This window comes from Rhinoderma darwinii, chromosome 4 (genome assembly GCF_050947455.1).
Source record: "Rhinoderma darwinii isolate aRhiDar2 chromosome 4, aRhiDar2.hap1, whole genome shotgun sequence".
NCBI classification, from domain to species: Eukaryota; Metazoa; Chordata; class Amphibia; order Anura; family Rhinodermatidae; genus Rhinoderma; species Rhinoderma darwinii.
The window spans coordinates 355,325,554-355,351,977 of NC_134690.1; positions in this window are offsets into that span (position 1 = coordinate 355,325,554).

The window sequence follows — 26,424 nt, forward strand, 5'->3', positions numbered from 1 at the left end:
GTCATGGAGTGGCCTAGCCAGTCTCCAGACCTTAATCCCATCAAAAACTTATGGAGTGAGCTGAAGATCCGAGTTGCCAAGCGGCAGCCTCGAAATCTTAATGATTTACAGATGATCTGCAAAGAGGAGTGGGCCAAAATTCCATCTAACATGTGTGCAAACCTCATCATCAACTAGTAAAAATGTCTGACTGCTGTGCTTGCCAACAAGGGTTTTGCCACCAAGTATTAAGTCTTGTTTGCCAAAGGGATCAAATACTTATTTCTCTGTGCACAATGCAAATAAATATATATAATTTTGACAATGTGATTTTTTTTTATATATTTTTATATAATCTATCTCTCACTGGTAAAATTAACCTAGCCTAAAAATTCTAGACTGTTCATGTCTTTGACAGTGGGCAAACTTACAAAATCAGCAAGGGATCAAATACTTATTTCCTTCACTGTATATATATATATATATATATATATATATATATATATATATATATATATATATATATAGATTTAGATATATATGTATAGATATATATAGGTATATAAATATATGCCAGCTGCAGAAGCCATATATATATACTACATAGAAAGCTGCAGAATGCTGTTCACTAACAAATCCTAATTTCTCTCCTCTACTGAACGATCTTCTAGGCTAATTTATGAGCAAAGATCATTCAGGAGAGAAAAGCAAGGGGCTAAAGTATGAGCCGGTTGATGGCCAGTCTGACCGGTTTGCGTGTGAACGGCATTCTGCAGCTTGCTATGCAATGTATATACATTCCAGCAGCAGAAGCTAAACAAAGCAACGTTTTTAGTTAAACCCAATTACAAAAATGTGTGAAGTGTTCCTTAAGGCTATGTTCACACGGAGTATTTTGGAGGAGGAATATCTGCCTCAAAATTCAGTTTGGAACTTTGAGGCTGATTTTCCTCTCCCTGCACGCCGATTTCCGCGGCGATTTTCGTGCCGTTTTTCGCCCGCGGCCATTGAGTGCCGCGGGCATAAAACACAGTGAAATACGCTTTCTCTGCCTCCCATTGAAGTAAATTGGAGGTCAGAGGCGTAAACGCCCGAAGATAGGGCATGTCGCTTCTTTTTCCCGCGAGGCAGTTTTACTGCTCGCGGGAAAAAGACGCCGACGCCTCCCATTGAAATCAATGGGAGGCGTTTTCGGGCCGTTTTTGCCGAGTTTTGCGACGCCGTTTCCGCGTCAAAAAACTCGGCAAAATACTCCGTGTGAACAGGGTTCTTCAATGTGTAAAAGGCAGGTTTCCAAGATAGATAATGCAGATCTAGCAAGTACTTTTTTGTTAATTAGTTATTTTTGGCACATGTGGAGCACTATGCCCCCAACATTTGGAATTTTAAAATAGTTTGAATCCCCCCCTCCCTCCCTATTTCATTGCCTGTTACAGAAAAGGAAAACAGATTTTAGACACTTTCTACTGCCCCAGAGTAAGTCAGCGCAAAGTGAAGAAAGCCAATTCTTTGGCACTCATAGCTGGTATAATCTATTGGGAACAATAGTGTATTATGTATACACATACTGTATTTGTAGACATATAGAGAGAAACCTACTGACAGTAGCCTCACTTGCACACAAATGCTCTTTCTCCCATGTGGTTGCCTTTTCTATGCAATATTTATCTGGGCAATGCATGCGTCTAACAGAACACAGTAGCACTATCTGGGAACTATATTCACTATATAGCTGGGCAGCGTGTGACACTCCCTGGATAGTGTACTGTATGCATTATTTATCTGGGCAATGTATATGTCACACTTTGAATGCTGTATGGGCCACTTCATCCCATTGTCTGAGAAAAGTTCGAATTTACTTTACCTATTTTATCTCGCAAAGTTTACTGACGACTAGAGATGAGTGAACCGGGACAACTGAACCTGGTTTCGGTCCGAACATCAGGAAAAGTTTGGTTCGCAGCGAATCCGAACTTCACCGGGTTCGGCCGAACACGGTTTGACCGAACCTGGTCAAAAATATTATACAAATCGGCAGCCACTTGTCTCTATCAATCACTGATAGAGAAAAGAGGCTGCTGATTAAAAATAAAATAAAAAGCATTTCATACGTACCCGGTCGTTGTCTTGGTGACGAGTCCCTCTTCTTCCTCCAGTCCGACCTTCTTTTTTGATGCGGCAGCCTGTGATTCAGCGGTCACATGGGCTGTAACGTCATCCAGGAATGTCGGGCCGGATGTCGAGAGGGATGCGTCACCAAGGCAACGGCCGGGAGACCGGACTGGAGGAAGCAGAAAGTTCTCGGTAAGTATGAACGTCTTTTTTTTTTACAGGTTACTCTATATTCTGATCGGAATTCACTGTCCAGGGTGCTGAAACAGTTACTGCCGATCGCTTAACTCTTTCAGCACCCTGGACAGTGACTATTTACTGACGTCACCTAGCAACGCTGCCGTAATGACGGGTGCACACATGTAGCCACCCGTCATTACTGGCCTCATGCACACGACCGTAAAAACACCCGTTATTACGGGTCGTAATTACGACCCGAAATAGCGGGCCCATAGGCTTCTGTTAGCCTCGGGTACCTTCCCGTTTTCTCACGGGAAGGTGCCCGTGCCGTTAAAAAGATAGAACATGTTCTATTTTTTTATTTTACGGGCCGTGCTCCTATACTTTATAATGGGAGCACGGCTCGGAAAAATGACCGGCTGCCCGTAGCCGGCCGTGCCCGGCCGTGCTCATCTCCTGAAATACTCTGTGCTGCCTTAAACTCTGTGGACAGGTCAGGATCCTGTTTCTTTTAAATGCTGCTGGGGAACCCACTCGATCCACTATATAAGGCTGCCACTATATAAGGATGGAGGCGCAGCCTTATATAGTGGATCGAGCGGGTTCCCTAGCAGCATTTAAAAGAAACAGGATCCTGACCTGTCCACAGAGTTTAAGGCAGCACAGAGTATTTCAGGAGATGAGCGTGCGGATCTTGTGCGGGGTGGTGACTTGCCAATCATGTGAAGGTGTTATTGAGGACAGGAGTGGAGGAGAGGTAACAGACTGAGAGCTACGTAATGGTAAGAGCAGAGTTCACAGCAGCACAGAATATTTCAGGAGAGGAGCGTGTGATTGGCTGCAGAGGCCGCTGCAGCCTGTGATTGGCTGCAGAGGCCGCGGCAGCCTGTGATTGGCTGCAGAGGCCGCGGCAGCCTGTGATTGGCTGCAGAGGCGGTCACGTGACGTGCGTGACTGCCACTACAGCCTGTGATTGGCTGCAGCGAGCGGCGACATGGATGAAACGTCATCGCTGGAGGCCGGACAGGAGGAATGTAAGTATGAACGTATGTTTTTATTTTTTTTTATTACATTAAAATTGTATTTTCCGCGCGCCGAGCATGGTACTGTCAAGGTTGCTGAAAGAGTTAGTGCAGCCCATTAACTCTTTCAGCACCCTGGACAGTATCATGCTCGGCGCACGGAACTTACAGGTTCGGTCAGAACTAGTTCGGTCCGAATCTAACTTTTTCGTGAAATTCGGCGAACTAGCCGAACCAAACTTTTCATAAGTTCGCTCATCTCTACTGAGGACCACTACATTTAGAACTTGGCACAGAGCAGCAGATCTCCATGGATCAGCAATATAACTACTATAGGTGCAGAAGCAGGAAAGCGTTGCTCTTTGTAGTAGTAACAGTCGTTATACGATCTGGATTATTTGTGGCAAGTGGAGCCCTCTGAGATGGTGGATCCACACTGATCTCTGCTGACAGGAATCAGTACTGGAAGATGATGTGACACTCGCTGACCCTTTACAAGTCACTTCTTGTCAGATAGGACCAACACAGTTTTTTTTTATCAATAAAAAAAATGAAAAACCCACTTGTTCCCTTATAAAATACTTTAATAAGAAAAAGCAAAAAAAAAGAAATTAAAACATTACACATATTTGGTATCGCTGCATCCATAACGACCCCACCTATAAAGGTATTATGTTATTTAACCTGCACGGTGAACGCAGTAAAAAATAAAATAAAAAAAACAATGCCAGAATTGCTGTTTTCTGTTCATCCTGCCTTCCAAAAAATTTGATAAAAAGTGATAAAAAATTTGCATGTACTCCAAAATGGTACCAATAAAAAATAGTAGTCGTCCCGCAAAAAACAAGCCCTCATACAGCTGCATCAGCATAAAAATTAAAAAAGGATGGCTCTTAAAACATAGCAACACAAAAGCAAATAATTTTGAAAAAAATAAGTGTTTTTACTGTGTAAAAGTAGTAAAACATACAAAATCTATATAAATTTGGTATAGCCACAATCATAACGACCCACTGAATAAAGTTATTATGTTATTTATACCATACAGTAAATGGCGTAAATCTAAGATGCAAGAAATTGATGTTTTTTTTCCATTACCCCACCAAAAAAGTTAATAAAAGTTAATCAATAAATTATATGTACGCCAAAATGGTGCAATGAAAAAATACAACTTGTCTTCCAAAAAACAAGACCTTATACAGCTATGTCGATGCCAAAATAAAAACTTTATAGTTCTTGGAATGCGAAAAACGTAAAAAACAGCTTGGTCATTAAGGTTTAAAATAGGCTGGTCATTAAGGGGTTAACATCTGTCTCGTATAAGTATAATCTAGTCTGGAACAATTTGTTTCAATTGAAAGGTTACAGAGGATATTTGCTGATATAGTTCTATCATAGTTGCATAATAGTGTTTTGTTTTGATTCACACAGTGCAGTTTTCGTTTTTACCACGTGCACACAGAGTCATATAGAGGGGAATACAGTCTGATATGTAGAGTATGCTGCAATTTTTTTCTGATGACTTCTCATAAAAAAACAAACTGCTAATTAGCACCATATGGAAATGCAGCGTTATGCATGCCGTTACTAATATTTTTTATGACATTTACCTAGTCATCACCATGAAAGTCGTCTAAAAATGTGCTCACAATAGCGCCTAAGCTATACAATTTTCTTAGTGATTTGTTAAAGGTGTTGTCCGGTTTCAGCAAATTAATGTTATTTTTTTGTATATTTAAAAGTTATACAATTTTCCAATATACTTTCTATATTAATTCCTCACAGTTTTCAAGATCTTTGCTTGTTGTTATTCAGTGGGACCATTCATTGTTTACTTCCAGTGGATAAAATTCTGTCCATGGTCATGTGATGGATACACAGGTGCACGGCTCATTAAAGAGGCTCTGTCACCAGATTCTCAAACCCCTATCGCCTATTGCATGTGATCAGCGCTGCAATGTAGATAACAGTAACGTTTTTTTTTTTTTTTAAAAACGTTCATTTTTGGCCAAGTTATGAGCTATTTTATATATATGCAAATGAGCTTTGAAATGGACAACTGGGCGTTTTTTTTTCGTTATGTCCAACTGGGCGTGTATTGTGTTTTTAACTGGGCGTGTTTACGTGTATGACGCTGACCAATCAGTGACCAGTCAGCATCATACACTCCTCTACATTCATTTACACAGCAGCGATGTGCAGCCACATACACAGAGATTAACGTTAATCAAGTGTCCTGATAATGAATACACATGAAATCCAGCCTGGACGTCATGTGTATTCAGAATCCTGACACTTCTGACTCTTTTCTTTGAGATTTCTAGCAAGGGAAACGAAATCTCGCGAGATTACGGAGGTAAACGAGATTTCGTTTCACTTGCTGGAAATCTCACAGAAAAGATTCAGAAGTGTCAGGATTCTGAATACACATGACGTCCAGGCTGGATTTCATGTGTATTCATTATCAGGACACTTCTGAATCTTTTCTGTGAGATTTCGAGCAAGTGAAACGAAATCTCGTTTACCTCCGTAATCTCGCGAGATTTCGTTTCCCTTGCTAGAAATCTCAAAGAAAAGATTCAGAAGTGTCAGGATTCTGAATACACATGACGTCCAGGCTGGATGATCATGTGTATTCATTATCAGGACACTTGATTAACGTTAATCTCTGTTTATGTGGCTGCACATCGCTGCTGTGTAAATCAATGGAGATGAGTGTATGACGCTGACTGGTCACTGATTGGTCAGCGTCATACACGTAAACACGCCCAGTTAAAAACACAATACACGCCCAGTTGGACATAACGAAAAAAAAAACGCCCAGTTGTCCATTTCAAACCTCATTTGCATATATATAAAATAGCTCATAACTTGGCCAAAAATGAACGTTTTTAAAAAAAAAAAAAAGTTACTGTTATCTACATTGCAGCGCCGATCACATGCAATAGGAGATAGGGATTTGAGAATCTGGTGACCGAGCCTCTTTAAAAGAGACAGCTCTGGTACACATACTGTAACTGTAACAAGCCGTGCACCTGTGCGTGCATCACATGACCATGGACAGAATTTTATCAACTGGAAGCAAACAATGAAGGTTCCTATGGAATGACAACAAGCAGAGATCTTGAAAACCATGAGGAATTAATACAGAAAGTATATTGGAAAATCGTATAGCTTTAATTTTTTTGCAAAAATTAACATTAATTTGCTAAAACCGGACAACCCCTTTTTAACCAAGACAGGGCACAGCCCGGCAGAGCTAATGTGGTAAAATTTCTTAAGGAATACCATTTCAATTTCAATGGATCCATCCAAGCAAAATCCTACTCTAGCTCAAATATTCAGAATTCAAACAAATTTTATTAAAACATTGTACAACAAGGTCCTCAACAGAAATAAATAACTGTGGTACGAAACATAACCTCTATTTTAAAGCCTTTATGGGCAACATTGTGACAGATATCATCTTACCCTACAGTAGTGCGCCACCTTGTGGTACAAACGCAACGATTCTGAGGAGTGTGCAATCTGAACATAAAAAATAAAAATAAGATAAAAAATTTGCTTTTTGAAAATATAACATGCGGCGTCCCAATAACAAATCTACTCTGAGGAAAAAAAAGAAAATAAGTGTGATAAATGTTTATATTTTAACATTGCAGTTTCCTACGGTAACTTGTATTCTGGGGAGATATAAGACAATAAAATAAATGTCTGCAGTGCAACAATAAGCAAATTATTATTATTTTTTTATACACTACTGTTAATATTAAATGATTTGAAGCTAGACAAACCATAGGAGGCAACAAGCTAGATGAGTCAGTATCAATCATGTACTTTAACTCACAAGCATGCCCGGCCTTAGGCTAGAGGGCGCCCTGTGCAGCAGAATTGTTTTGGCGCCCCCTCCCATATTAGAATTGACACTACACAACTAACATTGTATTGATTTTTATAGATGTACGTTCACTTGTATTCAATATAAATATCACTGCCTATATGAATGATTAAGATATGAATTTTATTATAGAACCCAAAAACTAAAATTAGGCTAAATAGCCAAGAAACTATTAAAAGGCGTAAGCACGATGACCAGAAAGAGGGGTGCAAAAAGGGAGTATATTGACTGAGTAACCACACAATGCATGAAGATATCACCTCCTCTTGATTTATATTATAAACACCTGGTCAATACATGCAACTAGAACTGTGTCCCTACGCGTTTCCGCACCACTTAGATAGCAGGGTGCTTCATCAGGGGTTACAATGTTTATTGAATAAAAACACCTAATGGCTGGTAAGCACCTATTGCGTGCTTAAAACATTAACCCGGCTCGTGCACGACACCAGTCAGCTGGTCGAACACGAGCGGAGTGAATGCTGGACATAAATAGTGATGGTCCCTCCCCCTCAGCGACGACACAGCGCCCGGCTGGCCAATCCCCTACAAGCTACGCCGATGACGTCACCTGAGCAGGGCGAGCCCCCGGATGCACCCTGCAATCGCGGACGAGAGCAGCCAAAGCGTCCCTAGTAACCAGGGATCATTAGTCGGCTGAATAACAAACTCTGAGAAGAATGCTGACCTTAGATGAGGTAAGGAAAAAAGCTGGCATGGACTGTCAGCAAATAGACCTATATCACCATCAGACTATTAGGTAGGGAGCAAGGGAGCATACTAGGACATAAGCTATCCACATTCCCAGATAGACAAAAGATGAATGATAGATGGATTGGGATGAAAATTTACTGAAAATGAAAACGAGGTCAAGGAGAAGGTCAGAAATAAAGTTATAGAAGTATAGACATGGCACAGAAGGACATATCTGAAAAATGCATGCGGATTGATCTAGAAAGAATGTGGACTATAGGAAACAATTGTATGATATTTGTTCATTGAGGCCCGGAGGTTTCATGGTATGCATGCAGAAGATCCATTGGGCCGCTTTTTGTAAAATCCTTTTATCCAAATCCCCCGTCCTCCTTGCAGATGGTCGTATATGTTCGATCCCCTGGAATTTGATCACATTTGTATCGCCACCATGGCATTCCCAAACATGCCGTGCCAACGGAGTATCCTCATTTCTACGGATGTCACCTATGTGGTCCCTGATCCGTCCCCTGAACTCTCTGATGGTCTTGCCGATATATTGCACTCCACACACAAAGGAAATAAGGTAGACAATGCCTCTTGTTTTGCAATTAATAAAGGACCTATTGTCAAATGTCCTAACTGTGGTGTGACTACAGAAGTTTTTACGGCAAAGTATGGAATCACAGGCCTTACATGATCCACACCTAAAGGTTCCCTTAATGCCATGCGTAAGCCAAGTGGTAGGTAGAGTTGGCTGCAGATGGCTATGCACTAGACGATCCCTGATGTTCTCCCCCTCCTGTAAGTCACCAGTAGTCTATCACCCACCAGACTTCCAACATCAGGGTCTGTCTTGAGGATCCCCCAGTAGGCCTGTAGGACCCTCAACTCCTCCTTATTTGATGAGTCATACGTCCCTATAATGCGTATCTGGTCATCAATCGAGTGCTTCCTTGGATTAAAGAGATCACTCCTGTTGCAGCTCAAAGCATTTTTATATGCTGATCTAAGGATTTCATGAGGATATCCCCTCCGAAGGAGGATGCAGCTAGTCCAAAGTCTGTGATGGTGGAGCAATTTCTGGTATCCCCCTTTTCAATGGTGCGGGGTGACTGTTCTCCCATCTAAGAAGACTATTGTTCGCTGTGTCCTTCCTATATACACTCATTTGAATATGTCCTTGTTCAGTCTTAAAGACATTGATGTCGAGAAACGTCATTTTGCTGTCATGAATTTCGGACGTAAAAAAGAGCCCCATTTCTTTGACATTGAGAATGGCCACAAATTCATTGAACTCCTCCTTAGTTCCTGTCCAGAGAATAAGGACGCCATCAATTAATCTTAGCCAGAGAAGAATCAGGGATGTCCATTTGTCCATTTCCTCACTAAAAACAAGCTTCTTCTCACCACCAGCCCAGGTAAATATTAGCATAGGAGGGGGCGCAAGGACTTCCCATCGCCACCCCCCTGAGCTGGTGAAAGTATTGACCATCAAATAGAAAGAAGCTATATGCGAGGATGAATTTGACATTGTGTGCCTGAAACTGTAGTCCCCTTTCACTCAAAAAGTCCTCTACAGCTCTGCACCCAGAGGTATGGGGTATAGATCTGTAGAGGGCCTCGACATCCAGGGAAGCCAAGTGGACGCCGGTATCGCATTTAATACCCTCTAGCCTTCTAAGTACATCCATCGTATCCCTGACGTAAAATGGGAGGGCCAATACTAAAGGACTAAGGATTCGATCAATGTAAAGACTAGCATTTTGGGTCAAATTGTCGAACCCTGAGACAATAGGGCGACCTTTAAGGGGAGACGTTCCCTTGTGCACTTTTGGCAGACTGTAAAGGGTGGCATATTGTGGATGTTCGACAAGGATGAATCGTTGCTCATCAGCGCTCAACAAATTCAGGGATTTGCCTTGATTTATTAATTCCTTTAGTTTATTCCCAAAGATCTTCATTGGGTCACTCGGTAGAATCCTATAACAGGCTGTATCCCCCAAAATGCGATGGCACATGATCTTATATTGACACCGATCCATCACTACAATATTCCCACCTTTATCCGAAGGCTTGATGACAATTGTCTCATCTTGTTCAAGTGCTTGTAGACCAGCCATCTCCTCCCTAGAGGTGTTGAATTTAATTGCATTCAGAGTATCCACTTTCCTAAGTTGATCCACCACTACCTCAAGAAACACATCAATTGGTGTGTTGTCATTAACGGGAGCATTTCTTGTCGATGGATCCCTTAAATTAGTAAAGGGTCCATCACCAATGTTCCTTTGACCCTCTTCCCATAATTGATCAAGCATTCTGAGGTGTGGCAGATCCTCCTGAGAAATCCCCAATTCTAAGCATTTTCGCCTGTCATGAGTTTTGAAGAATTTCTTCCATTTAAGTTTGCACACACAGAGAGATTGAGATCCTTGACCCATGTAAACAGATCAAATCTATTTGTGGGCACAAAAGACAAACCCTTTTTCAAAATACTCGTCTCTTCTGTGGTCAATATTCATGATGAGAGATTCATTATTTGCAAGTCATCCTCATGGTGACTGAAGATTAGACTTCTCTCCTGTCTCTTAGGAGGTACTCTGAGATCGGATGGTTCCTGGCTAAAAAAACATCCCTATTGGATCCCTTTCCTCTGCCTCTACCCCTTTGATTTGTACGGGTAGGGTTCCCTCCCATATTACATACCTTCCACAGAAATAATGGCACCATATACTGTTCACATAAATAACACCGGTATATCGTGTACGTATAAATAATGCTGCCATTTACTTTATACATAAATAATACGTCTGTAAAATGTATACATATATAATACTGCCATATACAGTACACAATAATAATACTGTACATATAAATAATACGCCCATGTACTGTGTGTGTATATATATATATATATATATATATATATATATATGTATAATGCTGCCATATATTGTACATATAAAGTCCAACATATGCTGTAAGTATAATTAATCTAATCACTTTATACTCTACACACATACAGTATAACACCGCTATATATTGTACACACATATAATACCACTACATATTGTTTGTATAAAAAATACTGCTATAACTGTACAGATATACCATTATATTCACTACACGCCTATTAGGGTATGTTCACACGCAGTAGCAAAATACATCAGAAATTACGGAGCTGTTTTCGCCTGAAAACAGCTCCTGATTTTCAGACGTTTTTTAATAACTAATAACTCGCGTTTTCCGCTGCGTATTTTACGGACGTTATTGGAGCTGTTTTTCAATGGAGTCAATGAAAACCGGCTCCAAAAATGTCCCAAGAAGTGGCATGCACTTCTTTGACGCGGGCGTCTTTTTACGCACCGTCTTTTAACAGCGACGCGTAAAATTACACTTCGTGGGAACAGAACATCATAAAACCCATTGAAAGCAATGGGCAGATGTTTGTAGGCATAATGGAGCCGTAAAATGCCCGAATTACGTCTGAAAACAGTGCGTGTGAACATACCCTTATACTGCTATATACTATACTCACATATAATACTGCTATATACTGCATACACCTATAATATTGCAACATACACTACGCACAATACTTCTACACAGTCTACACACACAATACCAGTATATACACTATATACTCTACACATCCGTTTTCCCACTATTTACACAAAAGTACAGCAAAAACAGTTTTTAAATCATTGCTGCAAATCTACAATGTGTGAATGTCCTTACAGTATCATATGTACACGAGAATCATATATATCCACATACACACAGATTATATATTATATATATATATACATACACACACACACATATATAAAACACACACACATTTACACACTCAAACACACACTTACCTTCTATGTAGGATCTCTCAGGCAGTCTCTTCAAGCAGCAAGGGCTTTACAACATGCCCTATCCCAGGACAGCAGATATAACCAGCTGCAGAAGAAGCTGGTCTGTTAGAAGAATAGGGGGACCCAGCACACGAGAGGAGGGGGGCAGGGGTGAACCTAACCCCTCTGCTGCCTGAGGCGAACTATAAAAAAATCTATCCGAGTTTTCTCATTACTGGCTTTACACAACAAACACGCAATATATAAAAAATTTGAAATAGGAAAACATTTGTTGTTTATTTGCTAAAGTTCTGTTTAATGTATAGAAAAGATTTAAAGAATTCTTTGCTGTATTACTTTAGTATCATAGATCAGCAACGCAGCATTAACACTGAAAATGGTTTAACGCATCTTCTATGCCCCCTTTTTATTACCTAATTGACTTATGATTTTTAACTGAGTTCAGTGGCCCAAGGTGGACGGCATGATGCAGTGACGTCATCGTGCCGGGCAGTTGACGTCATCAGCGTGCTCCCGATCTCTTGTAGACCTCAGGCCTAAACCAGGCTGTGGCCTACACGAGCAAACAGCGGAGCAGGTGGTTTCTATTGTGGCAAATTTTTTATTTTTTTACAATTTTATACTGCTAACTTTTTTTGGTAGGTTCCGCTGGACCGTTTGGACTGCGTCGTAGATTCATTGGACTACTTCAATGATCTACTTTAAAAATAATAATAATAAATTGTGAAAGAGTGTTGCATGGGGTAGTTTTGATTTCAATAAAAAAAAAATTCTTATGTCTATTTTTTTTAACACTTTATTATGGCCTTAGGGCTGCTGTCTGATTGACAGCATTCAATTACTAAGGCTGGGGCTTAGCATTAGCCAGTAAAAAGGCTATCACTAACCCCTATTATTACCCCAGTTCCCACTGCCGCCAGGGATACTGGGAAGAGTTGAGTACGATTCAGTACCTGGCCATCTGAAACGACAGTTAGGCCGCAGGCTGGTATTATCAGGCTGGGAAGGGCCAAAAAACATGGCCCTTCCCACCCTGGTGATGCTAGGCTGCAGCTGCTTTATTGTATCTGGCTAGTTTTGAAAAATAGGGGAAACCCCACATAATTTGTAAAAAATAAATTGAAAAAAAAAATACGTGAGATCCCCTCCATTTTTGATAACCAGCCAGATACAATAAAGCAGCAGCAGCCTAGCATCACCAGGTTGGGAAGGGCCACGTTTTTTGGCCCTTCCCAGCCTGATAATACCAGCCTGCGGCCACCCCGGTACCCTTCACTTCAGATGGTCGGGTGCTGGATCGTACCCAGCTCTTCCCGGTACTCCTGGTGGCGGTGGGTACCGGGGTAATAATAGGGGTTAGTGATAGCCTTACTACTGGTTAACACTAAGCCCCTTCTTAGTATTGGACGCTCTCAATCAGACAGCAGCCATTACTAAGGCGGTAATGAAGTATTAAAAAACAGAGACATAAAGAAATTTATTTTATTGAAATGACAACTCTTCCGCTCAATCCACATTAAAGAGGCTCTGTCACCACATTATAAGTGTCCTATCTCCTATATAAGGAGATGGGCGCTGTAATGTAGGTGACAGTAATGCTTTTTATTTAAAAAAAGGATCTTTTTTCACAACGTTAGGAGCGATTTTGGTTTATGCTAATGAGCTTTCTTAATGCCCAAGTGGGCGTACTTTTACTTTCGACCAAGTGGGCGTTGTACAGAGGAGTGCATGATGCTGACCAATCGGCATCATGCACTCCTCTACATTCATTTACACTGCACTAGCGATATAGTTATATCACTATGTGCAGCTACATACACAAGCCCTAACATTACTACATTGTCCTGATAATGAATACACATGACCATCCAGTCTGGACGTCATGTGTACTCTTTTCTGTGAGATTTACAGCAACGGATACGAAATCTCGTTTACCTCGTAATCTCGCGAGATTTCGTATCCGTTGCTGGAATCTCACAGAAAAGATTCAGAAGTGTCAGGATTCTGAGTACACATGACGTCCAGGCTGGATGGTCATGTGTATTCATTATCAGGACACTGTAGTAATGTTAGAGCTTGTGTATGTAGCTGCACATAGTGATATAACTATATCGCTAGTGCAGTGTAAATGAATGGAGAGGAGTGCATGATGCCGATTGGTCAGCGTCATGCACTCCTCTGTACAACGCCCACTTGGTCGAAAGTAAAAGTACGCCCACTTGGGCATTAAGAAAGCTCATTAGCATAAACTAAAATCGCTCCTAACGTTGTGAAAATAGATCGGTTTTTTAAATAAAAAGCATTACTGTCACCTACATTACAGCGCCCATCTCCTTATGTAGGACATAGGGCACTTATAATGTGATGATAGAGCCTCTTTAACCATTTTATTAAAAAAAAATAGAAAAAAAGCTTACATCAGTGAAGTAGTCCAACGAATCTACGACGTAGTCCAAATGGTCCAGCGGAACCGGCAAAACAAAAATTAGCAGTATGAAAAATAAAAATAAAGATGGCTGCCCCCACAGACGTACAAACATATGAATAAATAGTTACTTTCGGGAACATATTAAAATAATTAGAAAAATTAGGCCCATAAAATAAAACATATAAAAAAAAAATTATAACACCTTTCTTTTAAAGAGAACCTTTCACCTCCCCATACATGTACAGCTGAGTGCAGCATGTAGTGGGGAGGGCTGCACAAACACTGGGGCACTTTCCATTTTTTTCCTAGCCTCCTTCGTTATTTAGATATCGGTGCTGTAATATTTGGCAAGGGGGCGTGTAACATCGCTGTGACACTGTCCAATCAGCTACGGACAGCGCAGCTCCGCCACCACTAAGGAACAGAAGCGGAGAAGAGTGTGAATTCTTCTTCTGTTTCATGGAATCGGAGCTGTGCGCGCACGCACGCCCTCACTCTTTAGCTCTCGGCAGACAAGGACGACAAGACTGATCTCTCACGAGAGATCACATAGTCTTGTACTTGTCTGCCGAGAGCTGAAGAGTGAGAGCGTGTGCACATGCACATGCTCTCCTCTCTCCAGCTATTGCTGTTGACATTGTCTGTAGCGGATTGGACAGTGTCACAGTGATGTTAAACGTCCGCTTGTCAATTACCGCCCCATTGGCAGTTAATGGGGTTATTTAAATATCAGGCGCCAAATATTACGGAACCGATATCTAAGTAAGGAAAGAGGGTAGGAAAAAAATTTAAAGTGCCCCAGAGTTTGTGCAGCCCTGCCCATTACATGCTGCACTCAAATGCAAATCTGTGGGCAGGTGAAAGGTTCTCTTTAAAGTGTAACATCTTTTTTAAAAACTTTTGACATGTCAGAAGTTTTGATCAGTGGGGTCCGAACACTGAGACCCTCCCCTTACAGATTTTGCAAAGGATTTGCAGCAAATTAATCCATTGCAATTTTGCAACATAAGGCTGGGTTCACACGACCTATTTTCAGGCGTAAACGAGGCGTATTATGCCTCGTTTTACGCCTGAAAATAGTGCTACAATACGTTGGCAAACATCTGCCCATTCATTTGAATGGGTTTGCCGACGTACTGTGCAGATGACCTGTAATTTACGCGTCGTCGTTTGACAGCTGTCAAACGACGACGCGTAAATTGACTGCCTCGGCAAAGAAGTGCAGGGCACTTCTTTGCCACGTAATTTGAGCTGTTCTTCATTGAACTCAATGAAGCACAGCTCAAGATTTACGAGCGTCACAGAAGCCTCGTAAATTACGAGGAGGAGCATTTACGTGTGAAACGAGGCAGCTGTAAACAGTCTGTCTTTTCACACGTAAATGCCTCTCAGCGTGTGAACATACCCTTATAGGCATGCTGCTGATTTAACAATTAGCAGAATGCCCTAAAGCCCATGCAGATTTATTTTCTGCTGCATGTGCATGGGGTTTTGAATACCCTGTTTAGTTTTATTGTAATTTGTAGTGGATTTTCAGTGCGCAATCTGCACTGAAAATAGGAGTCAAATCCCATTTTTTGCTACAATTTTTGCAAAACTATTTTTTATGCAATTTTTGTAATTGCAGCAGAAATGGGGCAGCTGTGCTGCAATTTTTTAAATTGCAGCAAATCTGCGCCATTTTTGCCGCACTTACACAAACAAAAAACACTTTATTTTCTACAAGTGGGTTCAGGAGGGATGTGAAGGAGGATGGGGCACTCACCTGTCTTCCAGGGTCCAGTCGGCTGTGTAGTGAAGGACCTGTCATGAGGGCGGCTCTGTCCACACGGAGCTTCTACTTTCATGCTGCTCATGCAGCAGCTTCCCAGAAGTCCTCTCAGGGTCTCAGCGTTAGTTACTTCGGAGAAAGGAACGGGTCCTAGTTGAAGTGTCCGTTCCTTTCTCCAAGTAACTAACGCTGGAGCCCTGATAGAAATGTTTAAAGTTAATAAGAAGCGGGCGGGTTCCTTTCTTTCAGCATTGTGCCCGTGCCCCTGACTGCAGTACCAGCTGTACTACCTGATGGCAGCCCTGAGCTCAGATACAGGTCACCAGCAGACAGTATCTGGGTCCTCTTCAGCTTCGGGCGCAGCACTGGGTCCTGACGCAGTTCAGTATCAGGGCGTTATGTGATGGATAATAAAGTAAGGCTCCATGCACACGTCCATGCCCGTAGTCACGGCTGGATGCTGGCGGCGGCGAACAGCCACTTGCATTTTTGGCCCGTGCTCCCATACATATATAATTTCTATAATGTTCTATAATTTGCTGTACATTTCTTTAGCCCGGACACCTTCCTGCAAATATACGGGAAGGTGTCCATGGTCAATAGAAGTAAATGGGTCCGTTGTTACGGTCCGCAATTACGGACGACTTTTATGGTCATGCGCATGGGGCCTAACTGAGAAGGTGGTTAACCATAACCTGAGTTTCCCTGATCCCAGCCGTTACAGTGGTGCCGCGGTTGTGTATTATAGTGCCCCTGCGATCTGCATGACAAGTATGGTCATCATGATGCGGCTGCTGCCTGCCACTCATATGTTGCCAAATAGTTAAACAAAAGTTACCATCCCAAGACTATTTCAAAATAAAACAACGTCGAAACAAGCAAACACTTCACACTTGATGGTCTATGAAAATACAAAGTCAGAGTGTTTATTGTGTTAACAGTACTTTTTAGATTGAGAAATACTTTAGGTTAAAATTATTAATGATAACAATTTAGAATGTAGAATGAAAGTGAAGCTTCACTTTGAGTCATTCTCCACTATATATTTTTAGGATATGTTAACACTGCGTTATTTGTCCTCCTTTTAACGTATATGCTAGGAAAAGCTCCCGATGCATATGTTAAACGGATGCCATGACGGATGCCTTACAGTGGCATCTATCACTCATAGATTAATATGGGATCCGTTTAACGTATACATTGTAAGCTTTTTCATGATGTATCAGCTAAATGGGTGCAATAATAGCCTATGGGTGACAGGCGCCACTGGTAGGCATCTGTGAATTGTATCCATCCCCCATAGGCTGCTATGACATCCATTTAGCGGATACGTCATGAAAAACCGATGATGTATCAGTTTAACGAATTCCTGTGTCGGATGCCATAGATTTTTTCACAGGATATTACAAAATGGAATAACTTAGTCTACTACGCTATTCCATACTTGATTTTTTTTTTGTGGTATACTCATACAGTATACTGATATTTCTGATATGGTAAATAGCTAAAAACAACACTGTTAGGAAACTTATGTCTCTTTAAGATTGTCATGACTACTAGCCTAGCTTCTGGGTAGCTCTGTTTTGACTTGCAGAGCCAATCTCATTTCTCTGTCTTCTTCCTATCAGATACTAGGGTGGTGTATTTAAGTCTGGTCAGTTCTTTCATTGTTGCTTGTGAATTTCTTTAGGTATGCAAGTATGTGATCAAGCTCCTGGCTACTCCCTGTATCACTTGACTATTTGGATTATTGGAACTAGACCTCGGCTTTGTCTTTAGATTAACCCTTTTGCTCACTGATTTGGACATTCTGCTCTTGGCTGGTTTTGACCTCTGCAACTCCTGGTACTCTTCTGCTTTCTGATATGTACTTACAGTCTCTTCTAGTTGTGTACTCAGTTTGCTGCTTACCCTCTTCCTGTCTGGTTTTCATTTTGGTATTGCCTGCATTGCACCTCCTGTCCAACACTGTAGTCTGTTAATGCAACCTGGGTTCTATGCAGCCAAATCCAACCTGCCTTGCGGTGGGCTCTGGTGAAGACCATAGAGTAGCCTTAGGCTCTGCTGATCAGAGTAGTGATGGACTTGAGATAGCGGATTACCTTCATGCTTTATCCAGACAGTCTCCAGCTACCTTTGGCGAATAGCTTACAGAGCAATTCCATAACTTGCACTCTGGGGAATTGCTCAACTAGTGATTCCATTACAAACACCTTATAGAAGACCTATTACTTCCTGGGAAATCTGAAAAAGTAATAGGAGACCAACATTATTTATTTTAAATATATATAATTAGGACAATTAAACAATTTCCTTTTTAATATAGTGATAAAAGCTCTGGCCCTTTAAGAGCTGAGATGACTTTAGACATTTTATTGCCAGCTCTGCATTTCAGTGATTTGTCACACTTTAGAATGCATTGGGAAATTAATTCACCAGGTTTAAGATTCAGTTTTGGCCAGGGGCAGATCAAGATTACAGTGGACACTGGAATATATGGAATCTGTGGGTGCCCGATGCTCGAATTTTAAAAGTCATATACTCTACCACAGAAAGCAACCCAAAAATTGGGAAAGACAGCAACCAGAAAAATAGGGCAGACAGCAACCTGGTAAATACAGAATACATCGACCAGAAAAATAGGAAAGATAGCGACCTATGACAACCAATGAGAGCACAGTTTTAATTGTTCCAAATGGTCTTAGAGATATGGGAAAAGGATGCTGATTAAGTTCTATGGGTTGTGATGAACCTCCCCATCTACATAAGTACATAGGTGCACAGGAGCCCTGCCCCCTCCTATTCAGCCCTAAAACTTTACAGATCCCCCCTCCCCTACTGCAGTGCAGTGTTTCATCATTATCTGCAGAGGACTTACCGACTTCTCTACACAGCTGCTGCAATAGGAGGTATTGTGATGTCATCATTATAGGTCTGATGATGTCACAATGGTGTGGAACAACGGTGATGTCACAATTACCTGCATGGAATAGACTCAGTGTTGGGCACTGTCTCAGTCATTCACATCTCAGTGTTGGCAGAAGATCTTCTTTTTTTCTGTTGACTGCGAATGAGAATGGATTTCCCTTATTTAAAAATGCTGATTTTTCTGATATTGCTTATTAACCCCGCACAAGGTAAGGAAAATTCCCATTTTAACATCTCCTTAATTTCATGTTCCTGTAATTGACATCAGAATGGATAATATAATGGCATATATGTGTGTCATGTAAATCAGGGCAGTGCAGAATTAGACCTCGTCCACACAGCAGTATTTTGATCAGTATTTGTAAGCCAAAACCAGGAATGGTTCCAAAACTCAGAGAAAAGTGTAATAGAAAGGTTTGTACCTCTTCTGTGTTTTGGACCCACTCCTTATTTTGACTTGCAAAACTGATCTAAAATACTGATCAAATACTGACCAAATACTGGCATGTGAAAGAGGCCTTAGTGATTATTGATTTCCACTTTTCTATTTTTCAGTAAACCTTTTACTTCACAGATCATTGTAATATAATTATTAATACAACTACTGATAATGATGTAACCCATAGCGATATACATATTTATATAGTCTTTAGTTATAGGTGCGGGTCTGTTCATACTTCCGTTTAATACATTTCTCTCTATCTTTAGAATAAACAGAAAAAAATGAAAGTGCAAATCAATATACACCATTCCTAAAAATGGGGAATTGAAAGTTGATTTTGTGCTCATTTTGCCGACCATTTGATAGCAAATATTTTTTTCTTTCAGAATTTCTACTCTAATAAGTGTGGTATGGTGAAAAATGTCCTTTGCTTTTGTTTTATTTTTTTAATCAAAGAAACAAATGTATGACAATATGTGGTATCTGCTGTCATCCATTTCCTTAGGGGTTTTTTTTTTATTTTTTTATAAAACTGTAACAGGATCAGGAATGGCAGTATAGCGATATGTCTGTCATTACATTACAGTATACTTCACATTTATGGTTCAGTACATTTTTATTCAGTATCTGTTTAACAACAGGAGTGCAAATATCACAAAATATAACAACAGGGGAATAAGCCCTCCAAAGTTAACAAGATGCCGTAAATAACATAAAAGCATCATATCACAGATGACATTATGAAAAATGTAATTTACTAACAAACTGGGAAAGAGGGAAAAGGGAAAGAGAAGGATGGGGAGGTGTATGTGTGAGGGGTAGCTTGACAGTAAAGATAATAATTCCCCTCTGACGAAGCCTTGTAGCGAAACGCGTTGGGTGTGTAAGTGGGCTCTTAGCATATTTCAACTGGTTAGCCCATTGTTCTTCTGCATCTGTTTTTGCCTGTTTCTCTTTCATTTTTTTCCGCCATTGTGCCTTTACATTATACTTCTACCTTGCTGGACAAACCTGTTTTGTCCTCATACATTTCTTTTTGGCTTACTGTTGCAGACTATTTACAATGTATCAATCCATTGTATAAGTGTTATAGCAGTAGCCCACTCAGTATCTGCTTATCTGTTTTATTACCCACCCCCCTTTTTAATGTTAACAATGGACCCATAGCAACCAAGAGAAATTTAGGTTCTTTTTTATAAACTGTACGGAAAAATTAACCGTGGATTGTGATTGGTCAGTATTCATCATACAACATCTATAGGAAAGTTTTTCTACATGTGGTGCAGGGCGTTTTTATGGATTAAGGACTCAGGGCTGGACAATACATGTGCTTCATTAAATTTCATTTATTTTCCTAGGTGCAGAAAAGGTTAAGGACTTGGCAGAACAAATAGACAGCCGAGGTAGGTGTTAATGTGTTAATAAGTCTTTTTTTTTTCTCAATTACTCTCTTCCAGTTTCATTTTTTGCTCCCACTTATTGTAAAAAAAACAAAAAAAATCTCCATCACTTGCTATTACAGTGAAGCCCACAACTTTATACCAGATCTCCACCCAGAGCATGACTGCGAACATCACCATCTTACCCCATAGACCTCTCATGGGTGACACTGAGGAGTGAAGACCTCTTCACACATATAATCAATGATTCACACTTATGTCGCATCTATATAACAAGACTCTATGGAAATAAATGTTCTTTCTTCTGAATTATTTTCTCTTTCACAGTTCAAGACAGGCTCCTCATGATCATCTTGCCTGGCATAGCCATCATGATTCTCTTCTTGATTCTCCAGTGCATTATTAGTCAATGGTAAGTTACTGAGAACTTCTACCCATCATATTACATTGTAATACCTAGAATCAATAATTACTATTAGTGATGTCACTAGGCCCAGGCAGGGCTGCCATGAGAAATATCTAGACCCCATACAGGGAAAAGGTCAGCCCCCAGAGTAAAGGTCAGCCCCCCATGATCTGTCTTATACATCTCCTATACTTCATTTTGGACCCTTAAGTGGACACTTTTATAGAGATAACATAATCCTTTTCCAACATAAAGATTACCCCCTTCCCGCACATAGTGGCCCATCGATCTTGATATCCGTGAGGCCCGTATAATATATTTAATAAATCACTGGAGAAGGGTGAAAAAATTGTCTCTTGTTTAGTTTCTGTTAACTTGCATCAAATAAAATTACCCCATTTTTGTATATAATTACCTATGAAATAGTATATGTCTGTGTATGATAATAAAACTTTTCCAGGTCCTGTGGGATAAATGCTGGGAAGCAGGTGAGAGTTGACAAATGAGGGCAAGACCCTTTTTGAACTGCCCTGGGCCCAGGTACATGGCGCATGGTGCACTTGGTGTCTAGGTGAACACTGACAATCCACTATATTGTATCATCATCCTGAATAGGACTGAACTGAATAGAAGGTCTGATAATATGTAATAGTCTGTCATTGGGTTTATACCAGTAAACCTAAATAAAATACATTTCTAGTGGAGTTGTCATTAAAAAAAAAATCCATTTTGCACACAACACTATGTGCTATGTGGTACCCTCTGCGGTCCTCCATTTATACTGAGATTCTAGCAACACCCCTAACTATTATTATTTACAGGCATAATGGGAAAGATTTACTAAGACTGCCTAACCCCGCTCACTTTTCCCACTACTTCAAAAGTGACGAGAGGAGTGAAAAGTTGCAAATTTAAGCTCAAATATAATGTGTGCCCATTCTTGCTGCTTTTTAACACCAGAAAACTGGCAAAGACATTTAATAAATTGACGCCAATGAGAATGAGAGATACTGGAGCTCTACATTGTGTACATGGATGTGATCAGTGTCCTGGTATAAGTACAGTATGAGTGGTTGATGGAGAAGGAAAAATACTAAGATCATATTCAGACCGGCGGTCGTCACTTTTCTGGGTAACACTCACTCTGTACACACCGGCAGCTCAGATCACATCCTGTTAAGCATCATGTAAACTAACTGTAGATGATTTGATATATATCTGACTTGTTTATATGAAGGCTACTTTCTATAACTGCATATGGGATGTGGAGATCAGAACGTGCACCCAGCATTCCTTGCTGACTGAAGAAGCGAGTGCGACCATTGCACTACTGAAGATTAAAACAAATGTATGATATTAATATTCCAATTTCATTGTTTCTTGGGATTATAGCAAAGACTGTAAAATCATCCAGAGGATTTTTCCTTTGAAAAGAGAAGGCATGAATGACGAGGACACTGAACTAGAATCTGTTGTTGTTCACAAGCCAGGTAAGAAATATAACTGTACATATTAACTGTTGAACATGGGACACACAGAATTATCTCAGCTATATTACTACATAGTGTAAAAGAAAAATGTTGGTGCTCATTCCCTGTCTCTCAGTTGTCATGTCTACCATGATATTTTATAAAATGTGATCTTTTTATATTTAAGGGATTGTCCGCTTTGGACAATCCATTTTTGTTAGATTAGCCCCATGAAAATAAGCTGTTCACAGGTTGTCCCTATGCTGGGACCCACAGTGATAAGCTGTAGTATAAAAGGGAATCAGGCAGCAAGTGTTCAATTTCCCCAGAGGGGAAAGAAAACATTGCAAATTTCTCACTTTAGTCAATTGATTGCGTGTAAGCTGTCTGTTTATATTGGACGCGCATGCTGGGTCCTCTAGAGGGAGAGGGACTCTTTATAGCCGCTCTCCTATCTGACTAATAGATGCGGACCCTGAACAGGAGACTCCCCTCTAATAACTTAGAATTCTGTATTTGGAAATAGATTTTTTAAACTAGACAACTCCTTTAATCTTTTAGTATTTTTCTCCTGGTCTTCTACAATCAGTCTGTGCTTACACCCATCATGAACCGTCACATCTAGACTCTTATTAACAATCACTGACTCCTTAAGTTTCCTAGCAGCTATAAAATGTTCTCCATCTTCTCCCTAAAAACTTTTAATGCATGTTTTTATAGAAAACAAGGAGGAAATAACATCTAAGGCAGTGGACAACGCTGATACAACACCCGGCAGTGAGGTCATTTCTTGCTGCGTTTCCTTCTTCTATAAAGGAACAACAGTATATTTTGGAGACGTTAGATCAGCCACTGGCCTGAAGGCTCTAAATAAGTACCTGGCCGATAAAAGTTATATCAAAGGACATAACCCAACCCAGGCTGATATAATAGTGCTCGAGTCACTATCCGGTGCTCCACCTGCTGAACTGTTCCACGTTCTCCGCTGGTACAATCACATCAAGACTTATAAACCACAAAAGGCTTGTCTGCCAGCGTGAGGAGGCCATAAACCGGCCCTAAAGAAGAGCATATAAAGGTGAGATGTATGTGTTGTCTGGTATGAGTCTTGTATTGAATAGAATACAAAGAAAATTTCTATATAATAATGTTTTATTCATTCTTCTGTTGCTTACAGTTTTGCTCATCCCAGGAGGAATATCAAGTAATAGCCACACAGCTTAAACATCAATGGAATTTCCGAAACTGTGATGATGACATAGATGGCGAACTTTAACCAGCAAATGCCAGGATGGAGCTTGTGCCCTCCTCTAGAACATTATATGACCCTTCTATAGCTACACAACTTAAACATCAATGGAATTCCAAAACAGTGATGGCGAATATACTAAACTGTAAATATAGACGGCGAACATCAACTAACAAATGCCAGGATGAAGGTTGTGCCCTCCTCTAGAACATTATATGACTCTTCTTTAAAAAAATACACACTGCTTACGCAGTTTGGAGGATAAAATGACAGGTCAGCAGAAAAGTGTAATCTCCATCTGCTCAAGATCACCTGCAGTAGGCATCTGATTCAATGAAGATATGCCAGCTATACCAAGTGGCATGTGATATGAGAAACATCTCTGGTCACTGATATCAAATCCTTCATGTGTGGTACATAACAGATCCATGGATTGAAGGCGGTGAATTAGACTTCCAGAGCCTGGGGACAACTGTATGTGCAGCAGTCAACAACCTGCAGAACATATATACAGGAGGCAAAGCCACCCCAGTCTTCTAGATAATATCCTCTACCACATACCAACTGAGAGAGGGGGCATTCCCACCAATATACATCATTGTAACTCTCCACATCTCAAACACTACTCAGGACCATCAGGATAGACTGCATGGAGAGAGATGGCCACCTGATACCATCTGGAGAGGATTTTATCATTAATGATGATTATTTACTTATCATATATATATATCTAAATAAAAGAAGATGTAAATCTAAGATTTTATGTGTGAATTGTTATATCAGCGATGAAAGGAATGAACAACTGATACTATGTTTTACACTCCTGTCATGTTTGATTTGTGCTCTAATAGTTTGTTGAGTACAGAAAAAAACCATAGCATTAACCCCTTACCGCTATTGGGCGTGACTATACATCCGTATTAAGGCTCACTTACCACAAATGGGCATACAAAAAGTCACGTCTTGAAGATGATGCGGGCACAGCAGCTGTCCCCACGCCATCTGCAGCGGGTGTCAACCAGGAAGCCTAGAAATGGCCTAGCAATGGCTTCCTGGTTGACACCCAGGAATAATATTCAAGTTACACCAGGAGAGGCCCCCCCCCCCCGCTCCATTCTGTCTCTCGATGCAGTTAAAGCATTTGACAGAGTGGAGTGGGGCTATTTATGGGCAGTCATGAGAAAGCAAGGTTTTGGAGAATCTTTTATAGGAATGGTTAAATTATTATATAATTGTGCTAGAGCCAACATTAACATAGACAGGGTTGTCCTCTTTCTCCCCTACTCTTTGCATTGGCAATGGAACCTCTCGCCTGTTTGATCAGAGAGGATGGAAATATTGTGGGTTTTGGAGCTAGGGCGGAAGAGGATAAAATAATTTTATATGCTGACAACCTTTTATTTTTTTTTACGAACCTGGAAGAAAAATTGGATTATGTTATAGCTATTATTCAAAGATTTGGATTCTATTCTGGTCTAAAGGTCAATTGGGAAAAATCCATATTAATGGCACTAGATAAAAGTGATATAGTGTTACGAAAAAAATTTCTAATTATATATCCAGGAGAGAGCTTTAGATATTTGGGTATAGAAATTTCAAATAATATAAAATAATTTTTGGATTATAATTTGTTCCCCCTTATAAAAGAAATGGAAAAAAAAATAAGAATATGGAACGAATTGCCAATATCAAAAGCCGATAAAATTGTCTTGATTAAAACAGTGCTGATCCCCAAACTTTTATGTGTTTTGGGGTTACCCCGGTGTGGATACAAGATAAATATTTTAAGAAAATCATAACTATCTTTCATAACCTGATTTGGGGAAGGAAGAGAGTTCGGATTAAGCTAGACTATTTATGTCCTTCAACAGAACAAGAAGGACTAGCATTTCCAGATATTAGAGTATATTACCTAGCAGCACAATTACAATACATACAAGAATGGGATAAGGTTGAGTTCCTACAATGGTTGATCACTAACATTAAAGGCCGCTTTTCAGATATTTATGAGGTGTTAGAATCTGGTCAATTAAAATCTGGAGTTATGGAAAACGTGTTGACGGCACAACTCCTGCATGAATGCTGCAACAGTTTAAGAAATATGACTGGTCGAAATGGTTTTTTATCCTTTTCCCCGTTATGGCATAATCTTAATATAGAAGAATGTAAGGCTATCCGAGAGTTACCACTGTTAAAACTTAGAGGGATTAGATATTAGACATAATGGAAGAAGGAAAAATCAAAACATGGGAAAAATGATCAGTTGATTTTGACTTGACGGAGAAGGAAAGATTCTCCTATATCCAATTAAAGCACGCATTTGATAAATTTAAAGATAGAAATCCTCTCAATAAAGACCATATGGATGACTTTTACAAAAAACTGAGAAATATGATGTTATAGATATATAACATCCCTAATTATTAATTTTTAGTATTAACAAATTTCAAATATATGGTCTATATATAATATATATTACGTGTGTGTGTGTGTGTGGGTATGTGTGTGTGTGTGTGTGTGTGTGTATATATACACTACCGTTCAAAAGTTTGGGGTCACCCAGACAATTTAGTGTTTTCCA